At 46.7% G+C, this 25,546-nt stretch overlaps 1 protein-coding gene across 2 annotated transcripts in view; it reads left to right on the top strand.

Moving 5' to 3' along the window:
* The window catches only part of LOC144823334 (mitogen-activated protein kinase kinase kinase 6-like), a 1,091,718-nt gene that overhangs the window by 1,042,564 nt on the left and 23,608 nt on the right, over positions 1–25,546 (top strand). The window lies entirely within an intron of this gene.

Here is a 25,546-nt window from a genome sequence, read left to right as displayed (position 1 = left end):
CAGGTGGAGCTCGGTGTTGGGGTGTCTCAGTCCCCAGTGCACAGGTTCAAGGATGCCTCAGGGGCTGTGCTGTTAGCAAGTTGAAGACTTTCCAAGTTGCCTGGTTCCACGGATTCTGACGCCTTCCACGGAGCTCAGCTGTGCTGGAGTCCTGCAGTGGGGTCAGAGGAGTCCTGGAGTCGAGGTCTTGTCAAGCTCTGTGCTCAAGTTCCGGCAATTTAGGTGGCCAGCCAAGGGTGGCATAATATATGCTGCAGCCCCTGGTAGGCCTTGGATGCACCTATGCCCTGGGTACCTATAGTACACTATACAGGGGCTCATAAGGTGACCCAATATCCAATTGGAGATGTACCTAGATTACATGGAGTCCATTTTACAGTGAGAGCAGATAGCCTGGGGCCCTGATTAGCAGGATCCCAGGCCAACTAAGTCGAAAACCAGCTAAACACTAGACAAAAAATCTGGGGTAACCATAGTCGGGTATCCACCTTCCTACAGGTACCTAGTGGCATGATCCACTACCACTACAATTAATGTGTTCCTTGAGGCTGTGGGTGGTTCAAGTGGACCTACTATATCCACACCTATCCTTTCAAAGGGACCCCCCACCACAGGCAGTGGTATCAGGGGGCCTTTGGGTCGTCACCTGTCTTGCCACTGGCTTGACAGGTAACACAGAAGCTGACAAACTCCTTCACCTTTTGGTGCACCTGAGGCCAGTAAAAGTGGATAACTAGCCCTTCCCAAGTCTTGGTCTGGCCAGATGTCCAGCTAGGGAAGTGTAATGAGCTAAAGTTAGGAGGAACTCCCTGTACCTCTGTGGCACTACCACTCTTCTGGTGGCTCCTGGGTTGGGGTCTCTTGCCTCAGTGTACAGTAATCCCTCTTCCAAATAAGCTCTGTGGGTACCACTGACAACTCCCTTTGCTTCTGAAGCAGCTTGCTGCCTCAGGCTTTCAAGAGTGGGACAGTATTTCTGACCCTGGCACCGCTCTTCCCTAGAGGGTCCCCCTGGGCCCAAGAGTTCAACCTGGTAAGGGTCAAGCTCCATAGGCTCAGTTTCCTCTGGGGTGTCCAAGTCCTCTCCCTGAGGAGAGGGGTCCTGATCCTTTTGCTGAACAGAAGCTGGTTGCCTAGTCTACTAATATTTTCTCTTGGAAGGCTGGGCTATACATTCAGGCTCCCAACACTTTTTTTCACCCTGCCTTTTGCTCTGTGCTCTTGTTTTTACACACACAAATTCAGGGATATCCAGCATTGCTGCATGGGTTTGTAGTTCAACCTCAGCCCAGGCTGAGGTTTGCAGGTCATTGCCAAGCAGACATGCAGCTGGTAGCTTTGGAGAGACCACTACCTGTTTCAGGCCAGTAACCCCCCCCCCCAGTCTAATGTCACCATAGCTATAGCATGGTTAGTGGTAACACTGTCCACTTTGGTGACTGGGTAAGTACACTCAATCAAGTATTGCTCAGGCAAAACCAGTGTGTCTCTCACCATAGAGACACTGGCACCTGTATCCTTCGGAACCTCTATCCTAGTTCCATCAATCCAAGGGTATTGTATGTACGTCTTTAAGTTGGGTGGCCCCACCGAGCTATAGTGGCAAACTCAACTTTCCCATCTGACGCTAGAACTGCTTCAGTGTACAACCTGATTTGCTCTGGGCACACTGTTGATCCCATCTGGAGACTTGCTACATTAGGAGTAGCTGTAGCTGTAGCTGTAGGACATGGGGCCTTTTTGCCAGGGAAAGCATTATCTCCAGTTAAGTGTCCCAACTTCTTACAGTTGTTACACCAGGCCTTTGCAGGATCAAAGTTATCCCCCTATATCTATGGCCATTTTGGGAAGAGTTTTGGGACCCACCTCCCTGTGCAGGGTTTTGGGGAACTTTAGAAGACTCTTGACTTTTTATTTTGGGTATTCTCACCACCTTTTCCTGGGGAGGTTTTGTAACCCCTTTCTTTTGGTCACCCCAGTGGTTGTCTTAGTCACTCTAGTCTTGACCCAGTGGTCTGCCTTTTTCCCAATTCTTGGGGAGAACTTAGACCAAGGTCTACCAAATGATGATGTAACTTTGTATTCGTGCAATTACTTAAAATATGTTCCTTCATAAACAAGTTGTAAATTCCAGTAAAGTCATGCATATTGTGTCCAGTTAACCAACCATCTAGTGTCTTTACTGTGTAGTCTAGAAAATCAATCCAGTCCTGGTTTTGGGTTTTGTGAGCCATCCTGAATCTAATTCTGTACAACTTAGCTGTGAGCCCAAATCCCTCAATCAGAGTTCTGTTCATGAGGTCATAAGACCCAGCATCTGGCCCAGAGAGGGTCAGGAGTCTGTCTCTGCAGTTACCAGAGAACAGTTCCCACAAGAGTGCCCCCAGAGAGGTTTCTTCACGTTTCTCATGTCACAAGCCCTCTCAAAGGCTGTGAACCATTTAGTGATGTCATCACCCACCTCAAATTGAGGGAAAATCCCTTTGGGTTTTAGGATCATAAGATTGCTCTATATCCTTATTATTTTGATTGCTGCCACTGTTGATGGGTGCTACACCCATCTCCTTTCTTTCTTTCTCTAGAGCCAGGAGTCTGGACTCTAGATCCAGTCTTTTGGCCAGCCTTGCTAAAAGGCTGTCCTCCTCATTGAGGCTGTCCTCAATGTCCTCTCCGGAACCTGAATCACCTCTGTGGCGTCTAGGTCCCCATGGGTTGATTCTTGGAAGTAAGGGAACATGGTTCCCTTCTTCCCTAGGAAGTGGTGGAGGTAGGTACCTTTCTCCATCCCCCTCACCTCCTTCTGCCTCTGACTGGTCATCACCATTTTCAGAGGGGTGGGCCTTTGAATACTCGGCCAACAGCTCATGGAGCTTTTGTTTGGTTGGGTGAGGGCCCATTGGCATATTTTTAACTTTACATAAGGACCTTACTTCATTGTAAGACAAGTGAAGTTAAGGGGTGAGGTCAAGCTCCTCAACCATGCCCTGTATGTCATTATGGTTATCTTCACTAATAGCTGGGTTCCTATTTTGAGACATTCTAACACAAAAAAAGTTCTAACCCTTGACTACAATGACTTTTTATTTTCTTAAATTCTAAAGGGACTTAAGCAAGGCCCTAACAAGACTTTTAGTAGTTTTGCAAAAATGCCAGTTTGAAAAAATCAGAATTCTAAAGGCAATTTACGAGTTCTGTGGTGTAATCAGGTGGTAACCAAGTAGTCCAACAAATGCAAGTTGTGTATCTCACCACTGATTAACCAATGTAAGAAACTGGCTCTATATATACTACACCAAAATGAGATAGTATGTATAGAGTTCAGGTGACCCAAGAGGTAGGCAGAGGTTAAAGTTAAATAGAGCCTTACTCTCTATTTGTGGTAGAGTGGCCGAGCAGTTGGGCAGTATCAGAGGACAGTATCTGAAAGAGACACGTTAGTGATAGATTCCTTACCTTAGAATTACCCCCAGGCATCAGACTGGATCCGGAAAGTTTTAGTCAGCAGTACCCCGCACGCTGGAAGGTGGCATTGTGCGTCTCCGTGTCCGTCATAGGCGTCATGATCGCTGGGATGACGTCACGGCAGCTACTTAGACGCCGCCCTTGCGCGCTGATGTCAGTTTTTTCTTTTTCCGCGCCAGCAGGCGTAGATCTGGAGAGAGCAGTACCCCCAGTCAATTTTTGACTGAGTTTTTTTGGGACTTTTTGTCTCTGTTCTCTTGAGTCTTTGACTCCTGGTGTATAGGGATGCCCGGTTTCAAGTTTTGCAAGGCTTGTCCCCGCGCGAGTGTCTTTACTCCCTGGGAAGCGACCACGATCCCTTCTTGTGCCCGACTGCCATGCCATGGCTCCGAAAACTTTGCGGGAGCGGTCCCGAAAGTTGCTTGATGCCCAGGAGTCAGCTCCGCGCCATTCAAGGTCCCTGTCCCGTGGGAGGTCGAGGTACTGGTCGCAGAGCCGCCACCATCGTTCGACGAAGTCTTCTCACTCGGGGTCAGGTAAGGCGAAGCACAAGAAGTCGAAGAAGCGGCTTCGCTCTTCGCCTAGCCTGTCACGCGACACGGCTGAGGGTGCGGGTGATGCCACCCCCGCGGCTCGGGCAGAGCCTACGCAGTTGCCGACGGCCTACCTGCCCTTTCGGGGTCAGTCGGCGACTCCGGCCCAGCTGCAGGAATTTCTGTCACTCATGGCCTGCCTCTTTGGCCTGTCGGGCCCCGCCGGTGTGCCTTCGGGCCTGACGGGGGGTCCTCGCCCTTCTTCGTTGCCAGCTCCGGCCCCGACGTTGACGGCTCCGGCCTTGGCGCCGCGAGACCCCCATGGATCCATGCATGGATCCTAGCCGATGTTGGTTGGCCTCGTACGACCTCCACAGATATCGGCGTCTACAGCGCCGGCTGGCTTCCCGGCCGCTGCCATCCCGGGATTCCACCCCTACATGGAGACGGTGTTGATCGATGCCGATTCCAACGCCGATGGGGAATTTCTATCCCTTTCTCCATCGTCCTCCTTCTTTTCCTCCTGCCCAGCAGGTTACGGAGGATGGGGAGGACTGGGAGGGGTCTGAAGACCCTCTCGCAGCCCAATGCTAGTTAGACCCGGACTGGGAAGAGGATTTGGAGGACGCAGGTGGACTGGATTTTTCTCCAGAACCTGGCACACTGTCTCCTTCTACCGTGGCTACGGAGGAGGGTGGTACTTAACCAGTGGTGTTGCGTAGGGCGGTCGAGGCTCTTCACCTCGAGCTCCCTACAGTGGCCGTAAGGACTAACCTCCTGACAGAAGTGCTTCGGCTGGCGGCTTCCTCTGCGGAGCCAATGCTACCCTTCAATGACTCACTTTAAGAATTTTTTTGGGGCACCTGGTCCAGGCCCAATACAGGGCCTCATGTGGAAAGGAACATGGCCCGACGCCATCGCCCGGCCCCGGGCGACCCCATTTTCCTCTCCCAACACCCTACCTCTGAGAGCTTGGTTGTCCAAGCCTCTGCATTCCCGAGCGCATTCCCTTCCGCACCTCCAGACAGGCAATCCAAGAAACTGGAGGAGTTTGAGAAGAAGATTTTCTCTTCCGCCGGTTTAGGCTTGCGGTCTTTGTACACCGCATGCCTCTTGGACTTTTATTCCCACTCTGTGTGGTATAAGGTGGCGCAAGTGCTGCCTCAGTGTCCAGAGGAGGCCCGGACAGTGCTTTCGCAAGCTATTGCTGAGGGGAGAGACGCAGCCAAGTTAATAATTCGTTGTGGCCTTGACACTGCCGACTCGCTGGGCAGAGCAATTTCCAGGACAGTGGCGTTACGCCATCACACCTGGCTGAGGACAACTGGCTTTTCTGGGGATGTCCAGAATAGTCTGATGGACATGCCCTTTGATGGCACTCGCCTTTTTGGCCGACAAGGCAGACTGTGTGTTGGTGCGTTTTAAGGACTCTCGGGCTACGGCCAAGTCCTTGGGTCTTTCGGCCACGCACACTCCTTCGGCATCTGCTATTTGCTCCTTTCGTGGCCAAGGAAGGGGTGCCCAAACACGTTTGTTTCAGAGCCACAGGCCTGTGCAGCAAAAGTCTCAACGCAGCCGCGGACGTGGGACCCGCCGAGGTGGGTCACGGGGCCAGTGGACGCGTCAGTCCACCTCCACCCCTACCACCACTGCCTCTAAACCTTCCTAGTCCGGTGTTTCAGGCCCATCACATGCCAGTGGGCGGCAGGATTCACCATCACCTCCCCCACTGGCGCGCCATCACTTCGGACAGGTGGGTTTTACAGATAGTCCGAAGGGGCTACTCCCTCCCCTTCGAGACTACCCCTCCAGCCATGCCACCTCAGTACCACCGCATGTCGGGGATCACTTGACACTTCTCCAGCAGGAAGTTGTGGCCCTCTTGGCCAAGGAGGCCATGGAGCGCATTCCGATGCCAGAAGTTGGTTGTGGTTGTTACACCCACTACTTCTTGGTTCCAAAGGAGGACAAGGGCCTGCGTCCCATCTTAGACCTTCGGAACATCAATCGCTTCCTCCGGAAGTAGAAGTTCAAGATGCTCACACTTGCTCAGGTCTTGTCTGCCCTAGACCCGCAAAACTGGATGGTAGCGTTAGACTTACAGGATGCTTATTTTCATGTCCCTGTCCTGCCGGCCCACTGGCGTTACCTGCGGTTCACGGTAGGCCACAAGCACTTTCAGTCACCATGCTCCCCTTTTGCCTTACCAGCGCCCCTCGGGTGTTCACAAAAGTGATGGCGGTGGTCGCAGCTCAACTGCGCTGATCAGGGGTTTCAGTCTTCCCCTATCTCGACGACTGGTTGTTGAAGAAGGGCTCTCCCCAGGCAATCGTTTCCCACCTCCAGACTACGGCTGACCTTCTGCATTTGCTGGGGTTCTTCATCAACATGTCCAAGTCGCACCTGTTCCTTCTCAGATCCTCTTTATCGGAGCGGTTCTGGGCACAGCGCAGTTTCGGGTTTATCCTCCCGAACAGCGATTCCGGGACATTCAGGCTATGATTCCGATCTTTCGGACCTTGTCCTGAGTTTGTCAGGATGACCTTGAGGCTGCTGAGCCTCATGGCCTCCTGCATCTGCTGACCAATCATGCCAGGTGGCATATGCGGGCTCTGCAGTGGGACCTGAAGTTCCAGTGAGCGCAGCATCAAGGGGACCTGTCTGAGTACGTCCAGATCTCGGAGGCCACTACACAACAGTTGCAGTGGTGGCCTCTGAACCAGCATTGGGTCGGCGGCAGATCACTCTCTCTTCCCCAAACGGAGCACACTGTGGTGACGGATGCGTCCTTACTGGGATGGGAGGCGGCCACATGGGAGAGGCGGAGATCAGAGACCTCTAGTCTCCGGCGGAGTTCCGGCACCATGTCAACCTTCTTGAGCTCAGGGCGATCCTACTTGCACTGAAGGCATTCCTTCCCTCTGTCAAGGGGAGAGTAGTGCAGGTGTTCACTGACAACACCACTGCTGTGTGGTAGTGTAACAAACTGGGCGGGTAGGGTCGTGGACCCTATGTCAGGAGGCTCTGCGTCTGGACATGGCTGAAAGTCAAGGCATTTCCTCGGTTGTTCAACACTTGGCGGGTTATTTAAACACCAGGGAGGACGAACTCAGCCACAGGTGCATGATGGATCACGAATGGCGTCTTCACTCTGAGATGGCGCAAGGTCTCTTTCAACAGTAGGGATAGCCTTGGTTAGATCTATTCGCCACCGAAGAGAATGCGCAATGTCAGCAGTTCTGCACGTTGGAATTTCCAAGGCGGCACTCGCTCTGCAACGCTTTTCGTCATGAGTGGCGTTGCGGTGTGTTGTACGTCTTTCCGCCTATACCACTTCTACCCAGAGTGCTGAAGAAGATCAGGCGCGACTGGGCTCAAGTCACTCTTGTGGCCCCGGACTGGTCTCGAACAGTTTGGTATCCCGAGCTACTCAGTATGAGCGTGAATCCCCGATCAGACTGTCTCTTTGGGAGGATCTTCTGTCGCAGGAGCAGGGGACGGTCCTCCACCCTAACCTGTCCAGCTTCCACCTCCATTCGTGGAGATTGAGCGGCAACAGTTGATTCCATTTGACTTGCCTCCTGAAGTCTGTGATAATCACACATTCACAAAACACTATTGTGTAGCTGTATTGGCTAGACAACAAGCTAGTGTGGGCCAAGCAGTTTCACGTACACTATTTCAGACTGCTGCAACAGCTACAGGTTAGCCACCGTTTTATGAGTTACTGCTATATAGTCTATGCACAGCATGTGATCTACAGCTCACATGCCTCGAATGGAAAATGCTACTTACCACAGTATGCATCTGTTCTTGGCATGTAGAGCTGTAGAGTCACATGCGCCCACCCATCTCCCCGGGTACTTGTACCTGTTACAGTAATATCTTACTTAGATAAAATGTACATGGACATCTCTCTTACTAATTCCATCATCACCCTTGGCAGCAAAACAATCTAACGATGGAGCCCATGCCCAGGCGCACACTCACCAAAAGGAGGAGACACCTACCTTATGACTGGAAAGAATTCTTCAAACAAAAATAAGGTGCAAACATCCGGACCCAACACCAGGTGGCGGGCTTTGCACAGCATTTGACTCTACAGTTCTACATGCCTATAACAAATGCATACTATGTTAAGTAGCATTTTCCTTCCTGCAGGTTCCAATGGGGGTCCACACACGATCTTCCAGCCTCCTCCAGTATCCTTTGTTGAAATTAAAAACGCCCAAAAGTACCGGTAATTGCACACTAGGACCCGCACAAAACAGCCCAAAGTTTATTGATCCATCAAAAAAAAAGGTAATCCATTAGCTCAACATAATTAGAGAAAAAACTTGTTCTACGCCATGTGCAGAGACTGGAGACATGAACGTGTCAATGGAAACATAAGCCTACAATTAAACATCTGCTTCCTCACAGTTGCACAGCCCATGAAGGTAAAAAAGGACGCCCCGCACTGGTTAAAACATTGCACCATTAAATAGAGGAGCCCGCAGGAAAGAGTACTGTTCCCTGCTGTAGAAAGGAAAGGGGAGAAACCCATAATACGAATAGCATTAAAACAGTTTAGAAGTCACCATTACACCCCCCAAAATTCTAGCACCTACTAAAATCAGTTTAAACCAGACCATTCCACTAAAATCTTATCACCTCATTCCAGTACCACTAAGAAAACGTCACTCCCAGTAAAACCATAGAGCATATTGTTTACAAATAAACATAGGAATGTTCCAGAACTACCTCATAATGTGTGTTTTTCCAAGCTAACCTACAACCCGCAGCTCTTATCGTACAGGTCTCTGTCGCGGCTCGCCATTCCTTCGATCAAAATTTTCTAGACTTTATCACAAGGCCAATTGCTCAAGTAACACAGATTCTGAACTGACTTTTGCAACCTCATTTTAGAGACATTTTTTTGCACCTCACCAAGACACCTCTGGGCGCCCAAACAACACAGTGGACAACAGACAACAGCCCCAGGCGACAGACATCTCCCCTGAAGACGATCTTACAGCCTATGAATGTTTTCTAAGTTGTGTTTTTGAATTTTTGTACAGGATCTCCTTTTGGCCCCTCCGGAGCCAAAAGTATGCCTAATCTTGTGAGTTCTGCTTCTATATTCTTGCAACACATGTGCAGAGACTCTTTCACCTCACATACAACTACACTGAACCAAACACAAATATTATCCTGTATTGGGGTATCATTCATAGATTCACATGCTTGAATCATTCCCAGTCGTCGAGATGGGAGTCCCATGGTAACATAACCAACACTATTTAATTAATGCCATAGACTACAATGGCCCCTGAGCCATGATTTAAGTATTCTATGTCCTTTTAAAAAAGGACCAAATGCTGAAAAGCAACTTATTAACTGCTACCCCCCTCTAGAACTCTCCCAGCAGAGGCAGTTTCCCTCAGATTTTCGCTGCGCATCATGTGTAAAGGGAGTCTCCCTTAGTTCTACCTACAGCATGTCTGATTAAATAAAGGCCTTTTCAGCCCATGTAAGACCTGTGGCAAGAAAAGAGTTCATGTGGACGATCCACACAAGGACTGCCTTTATTGCCTCCATCCCACCCATGAGGTAAGACAGTGCAAAATCTGTCACATTTTCTTTTCCAAGACTCTGAGGGGTAGAGAGGCGAGGCTGCTTTTGTGTCTTCAGTCCACCAAGCAACAAAAGTCTGATGAGGACAGTGTGGGCTCATCCAGGCCTCACAAGAGTGCCAAATCCCAGGATGACACTTCTGGAGAGGGCAGGAAGCACCTCAAGCCCTCCCATGAGAGCAAGAACTCTAAAAAGGAGAAGCATCATAAAGTCTCCTCAGAACCTGCGTCATCTGTTCACACCACTCCTGTGAGAAAGGAAAAGGAACATCATAAAGCCGCCTCTTCAGATTCTGTGAGGCACAGAGACAAAATATCAGTCGAGGACTGCATCGACGACAACCCCTAGATCGTCGACGACTACAAGTACTACAATCATGCTCCGTCGACGGCAGTGGCCATCTACAGCCCTATCCCATTGACGAGAATCTCATTGTCGATGTCTCTGCTGTCGATGTCTATTCCGTTGACGAAGACTCCATCAGTGAAGTTGTTGAAGGCACCATCGACGAGCATACCGTCGACTACGGATCAACCGATGATGACACAGTCAGCTGTAACACCGGTGATGACTGCACCATTGACGGCGGACATTCCTTCTTCAGTGGTAATGGTACATTCAACGCCACCATCGAGGATGGTGAATATTGCCTAGGTGACAAAGACCTTTTTGCATCCGGAGGTTTCTTCATTTACTGAGATTTCCCCATTGCCGCCTTGCACCTGTTGGACTTGAAAGAGTCTGAGGATGACGATGGAGTGTGTGTGGTGGCTCTTAGCCCCTCTGAATTGCATGTTAAATGCCAAGAGGACAAATAAGAATACTATCAGCCATATCTAGCTCCATTGTGCCATTACCAACCTTATGGCTATCCTCTTAAGCTTTGCCCTAGAGAAATTGCACATTTACCACCATCTCTGATCCAAGACCTACAGGCTATGCTGGCTGACTACAGACAGAGGTTTCCACCTCAAGATGTCTAAATTGAGCCACCAACTCCTCAGCCGCAGCCCCAAGGAACACAGACTGTACCTCGACCAGTGACATCTTCAGTGCTGCACCCTCCAATGCAGGCATCAGACACGGAAGATGAGGAGAGAGAGGGGGGGGGGCATCCCGAAGCCTCACCCACCTGTAGATCCTTGGATCATTCCTACTCAATCTCCTCTGTCACATCATCCAGTGGACTCATCCCCAGAAGACAGCGGGTGGTTCCACAATTTAATGGAGAGAGCATCTACCAGATTCGATCTTCCCATGACAGAAATCATACAGGAAACAATCTGTATGCTTCACAAAGAGGAGGCTAGGAAATCCATACAGACAATCCCCATAATTGATTGTTTGTCAGGAGGGTGTGAAAATGATGAAGACTCCAACCGCAATATTACTAGTGCTCCCTCGAATAGATTAAAAAAAGGAGCCCCCAAAGAATTCCCCTTCTTGCCTGATGACCCGAGGCCGGATTCTGTCATTTCTCAGGCGGCTCAAAGATCGGAATCCAGCCACCCCGATCTCAACTCCCCCTGATAAGGAAGGGTGCAGGCTGGACATTTTGGGCAAGCGTTTCTGCACCATGGCTGCAGTTACCATCCGGTCGCCAACGCTCTGGCGATCATAGGCCATTACGTTCAGCAGATGTGGTCGGACATGGCTTCTATGCTAGACCTCATCCCTGAAGATAGGGAACAGGAGGCTAGGAAGATCGTTTTATGATTTAAATCTTTTTTATTGAGTTTTGTCTTAAATGATAACAATACACCCACCTACAACCACAGGCCGGCGGGGAACTTGCCGTTGTTTTCATGTTTTATTAAAGCAAACACAAAGCTGAACAAAAGAAAGAGACAAAGAGCGAGTCGAAAGAGAATAGAGTATAGCAAAGAATAGAGAGAAATCATTTAGGGCTCAAAGCAAGGCCAGGTAGGAACTCAAGGCCGGGGTCCCTTCAGGGGCGAGGGTAGGGCCGTACATGGGGACGTGGGAAATCGCAGAACCCTGAGATATCGAGGGCATGTGAGCTCAACAAACTCAGAGGAGAGGTACGCCACGGTAGACCCCCAGGCTTTGTCAAACTTAGGGAACGTGTGATAAAGCCCAGTAGTGATCCTTTCCATCCCGTCCACCTCCCACAGTCTGTATAGCCAGAGGAAGATCATTTTAGAGGGAGAACGAGCAGCCTCTGAGACAACTGACTGCTATGGATATAGCCAACACAGGTTTCCGAACTGGCAAGCAGAGCAGTTGTGAGGGGCCAAGGATGGTTCAAAGCCACTACCTTTAGACCTGAAGTTCAGACAAAGGTTTTAAATGTGGCGTTTGATGGGGACGCTTTGTTTGGCAAACACATTGATTAGGCACTGCTGTCCATAAAAACTGACACAGCAAAGTCATTGGGCAACTTCCAATACAAAAAGATGCCTTTCAGAGTAGTAGTATTATTCGGTTTTGCCGCATACAGAGGTGGTTTTCAGAGGGCACAGCAATACCAACCCTATCAACCACTATACAGGCAAATCTATCAGCCTCCTACTTAACGTCAGTCTTCTACGGCTGGTTTCTCTCATCAACAATCCCAGGGACGAGACAATGTAAGGAAGCAATGATCAAGGCCGGGTGCTAGCCCCCCACTACCCCTCCCTTGGGTGCGAAGATTTGCAATTTCTATCAGCAATGGGAAAGCATAACAACGGACCAATGGGTATTGGATCTGATTACCTTTGGTCATACTCTAGAGTTCACGAACAAACCCCAACTACTCCACCCAAATGAGTTCCCACGCCTGGTCTTCACTTATTCTACAAGGAGGCAAAGATCATGCTCTCAAAAGCTGCGATTGAGGAAGTTCCAACTCTACAAAGGGGTCACATCGCTCTTAGGAATGCGCTCCTTGGAATGTTCTCATCAGCATTAGACCTAGCGCCCCTCTGCCAGGCTCAAGAGAAGACCTCTCCAGGAGGAACTTTAGCAACTAACTGCAAACATCAGGATCCTTCAGGTCACCTCTGCCACAAATGCAGCAATGCAATGGTGGTGCCACAGACCAAGTCTTTTGAAAGGCTTCACTTTCCTGCAAGGGATTCCAGACTACATCCTGACAAAGGATGCCTCTATGTAGGCCGGGGAGGACACTTGCAGGGCCTTCAGATTCAAGGCAAATGGTCCAATTCTCAAAAGCTAAAGCACAGTCTGGAGTTGAAGGCTGTATACCTCTCTTTACAAGCCTTTCTGTCTAGGATAACTGGTGCCTCCGTGCTGGTTCATACAGACAATACTACTATTATATTCTACATAAATAAACAAGGGGGAACCGTCTCTCGTGCTTTCTCAGGAAGCTCAAGAAATATGGAACTGGACTACGGAGCATGGAATTTCTCTCAGAGCGGAGCACGTTCCAAGCTTGCACAACACATTAGCGGATGCTCTCAGCAGAGCAACAAAGAATTGCCATGAATGGGAACTCGGCCAATACCAGCTGGACAGAGTATTTGCACGATGAAGAAAACCTGCGCTAGACCGTTTTGCTACAAACATCACTGCCCAATGCCAGTTCTATGCCAGCAGGTGTACCGTGGCAACATTGGTTCCTGGAACTCCTTCATCTCTTGGAAACCAGACCCATACGACTAAAGCTGTCCCCCTTTCTCCTGACCATATACAATGGGCAGGTGTGCCATCCAAATCCGGAGTCTCTACACTTGCATGCCTGGCTCCTGAGTTCCTGTAATTTAGACATGAACATCTCGCAAGAATGTAGAAACATCCTTGTGAAATCTAGAGCCGAAAGTACCAACAAGACGTACAAGCTGAAATGGAAAAGATGATGGTTTTGATGCCAACAAAATACCTTGCATTCATTTCAAGCATCACCACACCGATTTTGCCAGACCTCTGTACTTTGGCAAGATCGGGCTTATCTTTCGCCTCAGTCAGGGTACATCTAGCCACCATCTCCTCTTATAGAAGACTTTCCAATGCCCCTTCTCTATGTGCCTTAAGCTTGATGAAGCAATTTATGAAAGGGCTTTTCTACGCTTTTCCTACGGTGAGAGCACCTCCCCTAGAATGGAAGATTAACGTGGTCTTGGCACAGTTGATGAAACTACCATTTGAACCAATTCATAAAGCTGAATTAAAGTTCATAACATGGAAGGTCACTTTTCTCCTGGCCCTCACCTCAGCTAGAAGAGTGAGCGAAATTTAAGCTTTCACCATCAAGGAACCTGTTCTACTATTTAAAGAAGATGCTGTGATTCTAAGGACTAATCCTATATTTATCCCTAAAGTACCATCTCAATTCCACCTTAACGAGCGGGTCATACTCCTTTGCTTCTCCCCAAAACTATTGATGCCTGCAGAACAAGTATGACATACACTTGATGTTAAGCGATGCTTTAAATCTACCTTCAGAGAACGAAGGGCTTCGAAAAATTGATCAGTTACTGGCGGCTTACAGCCAAGGCAGGGAAGGAACTGCGATAATGAAGGCTGCTGTCACAAGATGGATTTCAGCGGCAATACAGTTTTGTCACGTCAAGGCGAACAAGCCTTTGGAGAAGAGGACTAAAGCCACTCCACCAGATCAGTAGCTACGTCAGCTTTGCTTTTCGCTGGAGTGACTCTAGAGAAGATTTGTCGTGCTGCAGCCTGAAGGAGCACTCATGCCTTCATGCAGCACTGCTGCCTGGATTCCGCACAAAGTGCAGACGCAGCTGTGACCCAGGCGATGATTCGTCACCTCTTCCATTTAAGGTAAGCCTCTTTCTAAGTGGTAGAAAGAGCTTTTTGTTATATTGGTTGCATATACTTACAACATCATGATTATGTAAGATATAAATGTATGGCTTGAGTTATATGTTACACTGTTTTTTGCACCTCTCGTTGCTACTCTATTGATGAAAATGCGATTATATGAGAGAGATAACTTCACATTCTTTGGGAATATGTTCTGTTAATTTAATTTATTCCCGCCTTCTAGGCTACACTTATTGTAAAAAAAAATGTAAATGGGAGAAAAGGAATAAAGAACACATAGACATCATGAAGTGTATCAATCGTATAACTATAAACATTTTTGTCAGTTTACTTTAGATGTCTCCCACCAAGACAAGATGATCTTGGATATTACTGCTTGCTACTCTGATTCAAGCATGTGAATCTATGAAAGATACCCCAATACTAGATCAGAAAATAAGTTACTTACCTGTAACTACGGTTATCTAGTATTGATATCTTTCATAGATTCAAATGCAACCCACCCTCTTCCCCGTAGAGGTTTTTTCTCTTTTTTTTTTAGATAATCACTTGTGCTTGGAAAATCTGAGGGAAACTGCCTCTGCTGGGAGGGTGCTAGCAGCTGAGTGGTTACTTTTCAGCATTTGGTCTTTTTTCTTTTTTTTTTTTTTAAGGACATAGGTCATTTAAAACATTGCTCAGGGCCATTGTAGCCTATTGCATTAATTAAATACTGATTGATTATGTTACAGTGGGACTCCCATCTCGACGACAGGGAATGATTCAATCATGTGAACCTATGAAAGATACCAATACTGGATAACCATAGTTACTTAGTTACTGGTAAGTAACTTATTTTCTTACTCATGCACTACACAGCGCACTTCTACACATCACCTGGTATCAACTCATGACCAACGTTGGCGCACAATCTACGAACCAGTCATGTTATATCTGTTCACTGATACCTCATGCCGAAGGTGCAGACAGGCTTAGCCCCCGAAAAAGTGCCTCATTCCCCTGTATCCATGTAGGATCAGGGCAAAGATGCAACCCAATAAAGTAGAACCCCATAGGACACTAATAAACATCACTGGGTATGAAACCACCCCCACTGCACTATACCTCTTCACCAAGCCAAGTGACATCCAATCCGAGGTTTGGATACCATAGGGGAGGACACTGTTTGGCCCCGGGATTTCGTAGAAAATAATTTCCTGGAGGTAGCAAGACCACCACACCAGTGCACAAATAATTCCGCTCCCGTCTGTCTGCGGCCCCAGGGCGGACCTTAATATCTTTGGGGCCACTTTCTATAATGACTAATGGACCCCGGACATGGAATTCCAGTGTAGGGCAGCTCATCTCAATCACGCGGGGTGAGTCCCATGGGAGAGGGTACAATGCCAGCACTGACACCCCGTGCTGGGAAATCTGGGATACCGTGATCGGGAGGTACATATTATGGGATGGGAAGGGGCAACCCCTAAGTGTACGGAAACTTACACTGTACTCTTTGTTTAGGAGGCAAAGTAACAATACGGTTGGCAAATATTAGAACTGCGGCAGGGTAATGCACATACCAGACCTGCAATGCGGCATCTCCACGTTGATGGATTACTTCTGGCAATGCGCTGACCTTGCCTACCCCCAGCTTGTCCCCGGATGGCAGGGCCTCTGCACCATTGTGACCATACACACCCCAACCCTGGTCATCCCTGGAGAAGGTCTGCCTGAGTTCACAGGCTTGAAGGAGACAAAATGCTGATTATTTTGGCTGGGCTCAGTACAAGGACATTCCAGAAGAATTTAGGCTGTTCACAGAGACTGAAGTAAATGCAAGAGGGTCAATACACTTCTTCACCATGCAAAGAAAAGCGAACACCCACAGGTTACAAATTATCAGGTGGGAAATTATGAAGATGATAAATAGTACTGAGCTCGGCCTAAACGATATCAAGGAAAGAACTGAGAGCTATCTGCCTTATGGTGATGCAACATGTTAGACTTGTTGACCGTGAATGAGGGTGGGGTGTGTGCCAAGATTGGTCCTTTCTCTATGTACTTTTATTCCCGGAAATGACATGGACAATGGGACATTGGTTCATGCCATCCAAGAACTGCATCATCTGCAAGCCCACATGAAGAAGGAGGGAGGTGCCCTTAGCAAGACTGGTTGCATTGTATCTGTAAGGGAATCCATTTATGGGTGTCCAAACTATTTACGTCACTAATGCTGGTTTTGATTATTTTACTTCTGTTATGTGGTTTCCTACTAGTGGGGGGTTCCCTGCTGTAAAATAACAGTCCTCAAATTAGTTAGTATGCACTTAGCTAGGGAAAAAGTAACAGACACTACGAACACGCACACTTTCAAATAATAGAACTGTCATGACATATGAGGAGAATAGAGTAGTTGAAGAATCAACTAGAGGGGGAATGCTGGAATGGGTAAATAAGATGTTGGGCCTGCACATATAGCATGGTATTCATTGACAACATCAATACCAATAAATGCAATATCAATGTACGCCATAACCTGTGCCCGCATAACCATGTCAGTACCCAGGTATGCAATGTCAATGTATGCCATTATCTGCGCCCGCACAGCAGTGTCGACACTGGCAGTAACAATGTCAATGTATGCCATAATTCATGCGCAAATGACAATGTTACTAATAAGAACAATGTCGATGTACGTTATGACCTATGCAAGCATACCCGTGTCCAGTCCAATAAGGACAATGTCAATGTATTCCATGACCACTGTATGCACAATTGTAAGAATGTCGATAAAAATGATGCCAGTAACTGCCCTGTTATTTTCAGGAGTTTTAATGAACTCACAACATTGGGGGTTGGGTCCCCATCAACCCCGAGTCAGAGATATGTGGTGAGACAGGTTCTACGACCCACGCCTATCGAATACCAGGGTCTCCCCTAACCCAAAGACAAATGTGTGCCCAGGGAAAACCCTGATCGATCCCACAGATAGATAGTTGCACCACAAGCAGGTCTGAGGCAAATTATCCCAATAAAACACATTTGGCCAAGGCTTGCTTTCCCCAAAAATACTACCAAGCTAAATACCACATGTAGATAGAAACACTCAGCCAATCAGAGCATGACATGCACACCATACGCTCCTCATGCCGGACATCTGGACACATACACTGTGGCTCTTCCTAAGGTTGAGAGCCATCTGTGTCCTTATCAGATGGCCGCTCTTGTTAATTTATGACTGAGATTTTTTTTTCGAATGTAGAAATTTTTTATTGTACCTCATGAACTGTACATAATGACAGCCAAAACTTTGTACACCGAGAGACTTTGAGCCAACACACTCTGTCGAGGCTCTCCTGGACGCAGCGTTTTATTAAACTAACTTGCTCCTGTCCTGCCAAACACCTCTTGCCTTTTCATTTATTTAAGGTAAATTCATATCCGAGCAATAACACCAAACAACGCCACCTAAGCCCTGAGATGGATTAGAGTATTCTTTTTGAGCATACTTTGTGTAGATTTAGATTCATAGGAAATAAACTACGCCATTAGACCATTCCCTGTACTAAACCTGGCTTTCCTGAGGTCATGGGAGGGACGGGATACAAAGGTGCTGAGGAGTCGAGGTGGCCAAGATCTTACTGGAGAGGCACACTCTTTAGATTGAGTAATTTCTCTTAAAAGCTTGTATTAGCATCGCAGTCTAAAGCCTATGTGTGTATGTGTGACCAGCTTTGTTACCCCAATGCTGAAAGTTGTTCCAACAAGTATTTTATTCCACATAGGGTTCGTCAGTGGTCTTAGCATGACGGAAAGCAATGAATCAAGTGGTAAAATAAACTACACCTTCAGATACTGAAAAGCGTTAACTACATACAGTTGGACAACTACTTGAAGTTGATGTTGCAGAACATGTGGCTACAGCACCATTAATTAATCATAAAATATCTTTAGGTATATTTTTCATCCGTACTTCCAATTCGGTAAGAAGAGATCATTCCTGGGGTCAATAGCAGCAATTTTAGACAATCATCGCGAAACTCAAACCTTCACTTTTTTTTATTTTTGGTTCCTGTTTTTTGGAGAAGCTGCAATCGAAATAATTTTACCAATAACTCGGTTACCGTAATCATTTTGGTCATAGTAGGAGTCTTCAGAACTGCCATGATCCTGGCATTGATGTGCTTTTGAGCTGAGGATGAGTCTCAAATTATGCAAAACCATGCACTTCTGCCATTATTTAGGGTAATGTGAATAGAAACCTAAAACCTAACGTAGCATTGTACTTTCAAATGAAAGCTGGCGTCCACGAACATTGAGAATGGAGATTGTGTAGGAAACACATTCAATTAGTAGAAGACTTTAAGGAGCCTGGGGCCCAGGGGAAAGACTGTCCGGACCATAGAGCCAACGTACCTGCGTAGCGAGTATGCATGGGCTGAAAATTTGTTCCGCTCGCGGAATTTGCAAATTTTTGGCAATTTCGCAGTCCGCAAAATTGCCAAACAATCCGTAATTCGCAAGTTCCTTAGTTGCGAGGCTGACCAGTCTTCAATTCTCCGACAATGGAGAAAGTAAAAGTAAACAGATAGACTGTGCATGCACAACTAAAGCATGTGCAGTGTATCTGTTTACTGCATGTGATCCATCACCACTGAGTCATCAGAGCTTTGAGTCTGATGACACCAGGTCACATGCTGAAGACCTGTCCCGCCCTTCAGCCTCCTACACTGGCAGACTCCTAGACCTCACTCGAGCCCTCCGAGATTAACTGGTAACTGTGCAGGAAAGAGCTACAACTCACAGCCACCAAAGCTACCTTACAAAGTGACTCTTGCAGTACATCATTATGGGTGTTACCAGGAGGGCCTGAAGATGGGCAGGCCAGGGAAGGAACAACGTGGGGCTTAGCCCCAGCATTAGTTCAGCATATTCACACTAGTCCGTGAAAAGCACCCTGACCCTCGCTTTGCGGATATCAGAATGACTGTCAGCCAGGCAGAGAAAATGTTCTAATTTCTATTGTAATCTGTATAATAGTAATTCGAAAATTAACATGTTGATGATGTCAAAGGAAATTGGGTGGGCGGGGCCCCTGAGCCCAAAGGAACCAGCTACCCTGGTGCCTATGCACATACAATTCCCACTCACATACTACTTGGGCATTCTTTAGTAACATCCACGGTGAAGCTCCCTCCTGAATTATTCACCAGGAAATATTTAAGCCGTCATGCAGGAAAAGCAATTCATCTAACTTGACACCACAAAGGGTTCCTTTTTTTGTATTTTATAATTTGATTATATCCTCTAATTTTGTTTGGTATGGTCAGTCATAACATCAGTTTCAATGTTATATGTATATTACATTACCACTGTTTTATATACAGCCCATTGAGAGAGTGTAATTGTAATCCACATTGCTTTCTGAATTCTTTATTGCAACCAGTTAACGCTGACTGTTCTTAACATATACCTCCACAAATAGAGTTGAAATAATAAAATGAGAGGTGCTGATTCACTGGATGGGTAATTTGGTTTCCACAACTACCAAAGGTTTGAGAGTACCCTATACCGGATCATTCGAATTCTTTCACTTGGGTAAGGAGAGTTAGAACAGGAAGTGTTTGCACATCAATTCTTGCAGGTTTTCCTCACATTCCAGGCCCTTAAATGAATGTTTTACCGGTTATTTTTTCTGGCCATGTGTGCGTGTGTGCGGGGGAATGACACTGCTGTGATTCAGGGTCGGCTGGCCTATTAGCGAATATGGTAGTGCCAGAAGGGCTGGTCTGACAGGTCAGGGAGTGGGTTGGTTTTTGGCTGTTTGTGGGTCTCTTGTGGTCTGTGTGCCAGTTTTTACTTTTGATTTCCCTGATGTTGCCACATATATGATTTATATATGATGGTCTTGATTGTGTCGAAACGGAGTACTCCACCCCCAAGAGAGTCTCAGCCTCAGGTGGTGAGCAGCTAGCGCTGTGAGGCTAAAGCTTTTTGGCATATTTTAACTATTTTTTATATTTTTATTTCTTATTGCTTTTAAAAATTGTGACTTCTTGTATTGCTGCGACCCACTTACTTTGGCATTATATGTTCGCTATCCCCCAGTCCGTCACGGCTCGTTAGTGCCGGTTGAACGGAGGGGATGTGACTCCTCCCCTGCATTCTCTCACTTCCTGCCTGCCCGGCTCACACGTGTATTTAGACAGATGGGGGCTCGGCCGTGCTATGGTGTGAAGCTAGCGCCATGAGGCTAAAGCTTATTGGCATCTTTTAAATACGTTGTATTTCTTATTGCTTTTAAAAATTGTGACGACTTGTATTGCTGCGAGCCACTTACTTTGGCATCATATGTTCGCTATCCCCTGGTCTGTCACGGCTTGTTAGTGCCGGTTGAACGGAGGGGATGCAACTCCTCCCCTGCATTCTTACTTCCTGCCTGCCGGCTCACACGTGTATTTAGGCAGATGGGGGCTTGGCCACGCAGCGGACGTGCGCAGTGGGCGCGCCAAAGGCAAGCCCGTATGTGGCCGTATGGGTCCAGGGGCCAGCCACTATGCCCATTTCGTGAGTTACTCGGCCACGGAGCTGAAAGAGATGTATTGAATGTATGAAATAGCTGATAACATCCGTAAATGAGTCGGTTATTTTTAGGCAGCGACTTATTTACCCTGAAATCCTGCACAACTCTGCTCCCTTCTCCCCATAATAGTGCATGCCCTCGATACTTTCCACAGCAAGGAAATAACAGGTCTTTTAGTCATGTATTTGAATCTACCGTCCATGGTGAAACACCAACTCGAAATGTATCAACTTCTACAGTCTGAAAAGCCAGATATACTTCTTATTAATGAAACATGGCTTACTGAAGAGTCTGCCCCTGACATCTTAGTGGTAGTACCAGATAATTACTACATCCTGCAAACTAATCGTCCCCCAGGGAAAGTGGGGGGTGGGGTTGCAGCTATCATCCATAAGGATCACCAGTTTAAGTCATTAGGGGTTACTGGTTTTCCCTCTGTTGATAGTTTAGTTCTCAAAATTGAATCCCCTCGGTCATCTTTCACTTGTGCTCTTCTTTATAGACCTCCTTATTATATGCCTACTTTTCCCCAGGCACTGGGTGAAATGATTTCTCACTTAGCCATCAACCACGCCCGACTTCTCATTATTGGTGACTTTAATTATTGACCCCACGACGAACAGGAGAATGCCAGCTCAATAGAGCTGACAGATCTTCTGTCTGGAAAGAATTGCACCCAACATGTGCGCGAAGCTACCCACATAAATGGGCACACGCTGGAACAAGTCTATTTTCAAAGCTCTTCACGGCAACAGTCCAGCCTTCATCTCTTCCAAGATCCTACGCTATGTCCCCACTCGTAACCTACGATCCTCCTATCTGAATCTGTTAGTCACTCCGACTTTTAAACACAAGAAACCTGGTGGCTTTCGATTTGCAGCCGTAGCCCCTCAGTTCTGGAATTCGTTCCCTGTGGACCTGAGGTCGGTCACCTCCTGTGCACTATTCAGAAAACAGCTGAAGACCTGGTTGTTTTCTCAGGCTTATGACACCTAGGCTCTCCTCTCTTCTGCTGCCTAACTTCCACTCCAGCGCCAAGAAACCGCCCAGTCAACGTGTGCTTAACAAATATCTTTAACATAACATAACAAGAGAGTTTCAGCTCTGTCTAGCGATGGAAAGGTATCACTGCCCCGAGGTGACTAAGGAAAATTGACCTGAGATGTTAAGTTATCCTAGGTCTCTCCCAAGGCTCTGGGAAATTCCAAGGGCTTCCCAATTCATGGGAATCATTTATTTGCTGAGTCAACTAATGAGCAATTTCCTAAGGACAAAGGTACTTTGCATGGTTCTTATCCATGATCGCTTTGAATCCGACTTATATCCCTGCTATGGTCCCTCTTCTTTCCTGTAGAGTGACTTTATTTGCATGGGTTTTTTTTCGCTTTAAAGGGTACCTAGACTGATAAGGTAATCCTACCTATTCCCTGAGAAGGAAACAGCAGAAAGTCTGCAGGGAGCTAACAAGGAGGTCTGCCCCCATCCTCTCCTTTGAGGAGCATGAAATATCCTATACCTGTTGAGGTCTCAGTTGTCCTCCAATTGCAGGCCTTGGAACTCATTATAAAAGATGCAAGCATCATTTACGTGGCGAGGGACTGGCTCCAGCTTCCAGAGCTCCCATTTCGTCCCTCTTCTCAGCTGTCTTCAGATTGTCTGGCAGAAGTGCAGAAAGTACTTTTTCTTGGTGCCAATTACAGTCGTAAAGGACAAAAACCTACATCTGCTCCGGTGATTCAAGATTGCGACTCCAGGACACAGCCTCTCAGCAGCTCAGACTGAATGTGTGGGATCGACTTGAACCATGTTGACACCATGTGATTGAAGTAACTTCATAAAGTGCTAGCGGTAAAGCACTCTGGAAAAATCAGTAATTAGATATTACAATCAATACACAGTGCAGACTGGTAACATGGTGAGAGGAGCTGAGATGTAACCAAGCAAATATTTTTTGAGGAGGATATGTATGTTGCCAGCCTTTGAACTGCACACTAGAATGTAGGCACCCTTTACAATTCTGCATTATGATCGACTGTAGTTAAGGTGGTCTCATGCAGTTATCGCTCCAATGTATTTCTTAGTGATAGTTGGTATTGGACAGTGGGTCGAATGGGGCTCTTAAATCCTATCATTTACCTTTTACTAGCACATTATTTTTTCAGATGCATTCCTGTCAAGTTTCACGCATCAAAGGTTAGACTAACGCAATGTAATGCTGGTGTCCGCAACACCACATTAAAATGCTTAATCACCCTTAATAAACAAGCTCATAGCAGGGTGGTAAGGCAATGCATGCAGCTGACTCTGTGGGTCGTAACAAGCCAGTAAGCAGCCAGTGCTCTTTCTGTGCGCTCCTTCTACCTGGGCAACAATGGCTTGTGTCTCTGTGCAGGAGTAGTGCTAGGTGACGCCATGGGCCCCAGCTAAGTTTAACACTTGTACCTTTTGTTTTCTCTCAAACAATTAAGCTGTGGGGCCTCCAGGTAGCACTCAATGCCAGACGGACTCCGCTTCACACGTGAAAAGAAACATACACAAACAGGCTTTGGCAGGGCTTAAAGCGGGCCGGGTCCTCTTCTTAAGAGCAGGTGCTGAGACGGGTCCCTATCGGGCTCTTCGTTTTTGCCCTCATCCTCGGTGAAAAATAAATCTTAATTCTGAAGCAGTGCCACCCTCACTGCCTTTGAGATAACTTTCCAAGAGACTCCTTGTAGGTCTTTCATAGTCTCATAGTTTCAGAACTGAAGCATTTTCAGTATAATGTACAACGAAGCCATAGTTGTTGATTATATAGCTTATGCTGCTAACAACCATTGGCAAAGCCAATCTTCCTTGCTAGTTGTATGTATCATGTTACTTGCTGTATTCTATATCTGGATGCAAAGACAAAGAAGCAGCAAAATACCACTCGGGAGGCACACTATGCTAAGCAGGTGTTTAGCTTATGAATTTTAAACCAGGCCCCTAAGTATAGGCCACGCACCTTCGAGAGACCCCCCCCCCCCAGTTTTTTAAATCCCACTTAAAGCCCTGGGCTTCGGACACAGCTACACAGTCCAGCGTGTTTTGTCAGTTAGCGGAACAGAGGCTGGAACTCAAGCTCCCACTCACTGAGTAGAAGTCACAGGTTGAGTAAAGTTGATTTGCTGAGCGGAAAAAAACTGGAACCGCATTGTTTACCTCACTGAACCTACCTGCCAAGTAGCCGCTGGTTTTGAATGTCGTCCTGGGCTATCAGTGGTAGTTTAGCAACCTCCCCTGTGAGACTCCAAAGCATTCTGTTGAGTGTTCGGCTAAGCAGTGCAAAGAATCTGCACCAATAAAAATTTTCGTTTTTCAAGAAAAGATTGCATGTGACGATGTCATTCATTTAGAAGTTTGAAAACGTATTTATCATTATTTGGCGCATTCAGGTGGTGTTTTGCAACTGGTGTGTGACACAAAGCCCCATAAAATATAAATGCATTAAACTTTTGCTTTTGGATGCGACAGTGCTAAAAGTGTAAAGTTTTCTTAAAAAGTCAAGGTTGCAGTGTATATATCAAGTGGGCCCACAGTTCCTCTACAACTTCATCTCAATATCCCTGTGCTTCAGATAGATTCTTTAATTCGAGTCACCCGAGGAAGATCTTGGGAGATTGTACGTAATGACATGATATCCATTTATGGTAAGGCAGCTTGGTAAATTAAAAGTAGTTCATAATCAGAAGATCGTAGGTTCCTGACTGATTCCAACTTGTCTTATCTTGTTATTGTGAAATGTTTGGCCCAGTCCAGAGTAGTGATTTGGAGTTTTAGTCTTGGTTTGCTTCTTATTGCACTATTAATGTCTGAGTATAGTGGAGAAGCGAATAAAAATGTATGTTTACAGGACCTGCATTTTGCAAAAGTAAACTAAACAGAACAGCGTGCAATATTTGAACTTTTAAGTGTGTTTGTGTATTTGTCTATGCATGTGTATTTTGTGTTCTGTCACATAGGGGCAAGCCTTGACATAGCTGGCAAGCAATCATGTGCCTAGGGTAACTGAAACCTTCAGTTAGTCCTTGCTTTCTGTACAAGATCACTTTACTTTCTTGTATTTTTTTAAGGAAATTTCTGAACATTTGTTGCACAAAAGGGGTGTTTTTTGATGTGTGTGTGTGTGTGTGTGTTATGTCATGGTTATAACTGCTTTATTCCATTCACAATACATTGTCACTCAGTCTTATTCGTATGGCCTTAATATGTCACACATAAGCAAACCTAATAACTGGACATGTCACACATATGCAAACTGAAAAATTGGCAGCTGCGTAGGTGTGCTATTAGGTTCTTTCTGCTGTGGTCCACAGCTGTCCATTGGTCGATATGAGAAAGTTATTTTAATAAACATGATTAGCTTACTTTATCTCCAGTCCAGAGTTTGACCGTGAGAGGAGAAAAGTTAAGGAGGAAGACTATGCAGTCACTTGAAGTCGAGAGAGGTTGGGAAATATGTGGAAATAGCAAGTGGCAGCCAAAGGAGAAGAGTAAAAGGAGTGGCATTGCTTGATGGTAGGAATAATAGAATTGAAGGCAGATTGGAGATGATACAGCAAATAGTTTGGAAAATGAGGCGAGAGGAACAATACTC

The sequence above is a fragment of the Lissotriton helveticus genome, chromosome 3_1 (genome assembly GCF_964261635.1).
Source record: "Lissotriton helveticus chromosome 3_1, aLisHel1.1, whole genome shotgun sequence".
In the NCBI taxonomy this organism is placed as follows: domain Eukaryota; kingdom Metazoa; phylum Chordata; class Amphibia; order Caudata; family Salamandridae; genus Lissotriton; species Lissotriton helveticus.
Note: the sequence above shows the minus strand (reverse complement) of the source record. Positions and strands in the feature narration are given on the sequence as shown.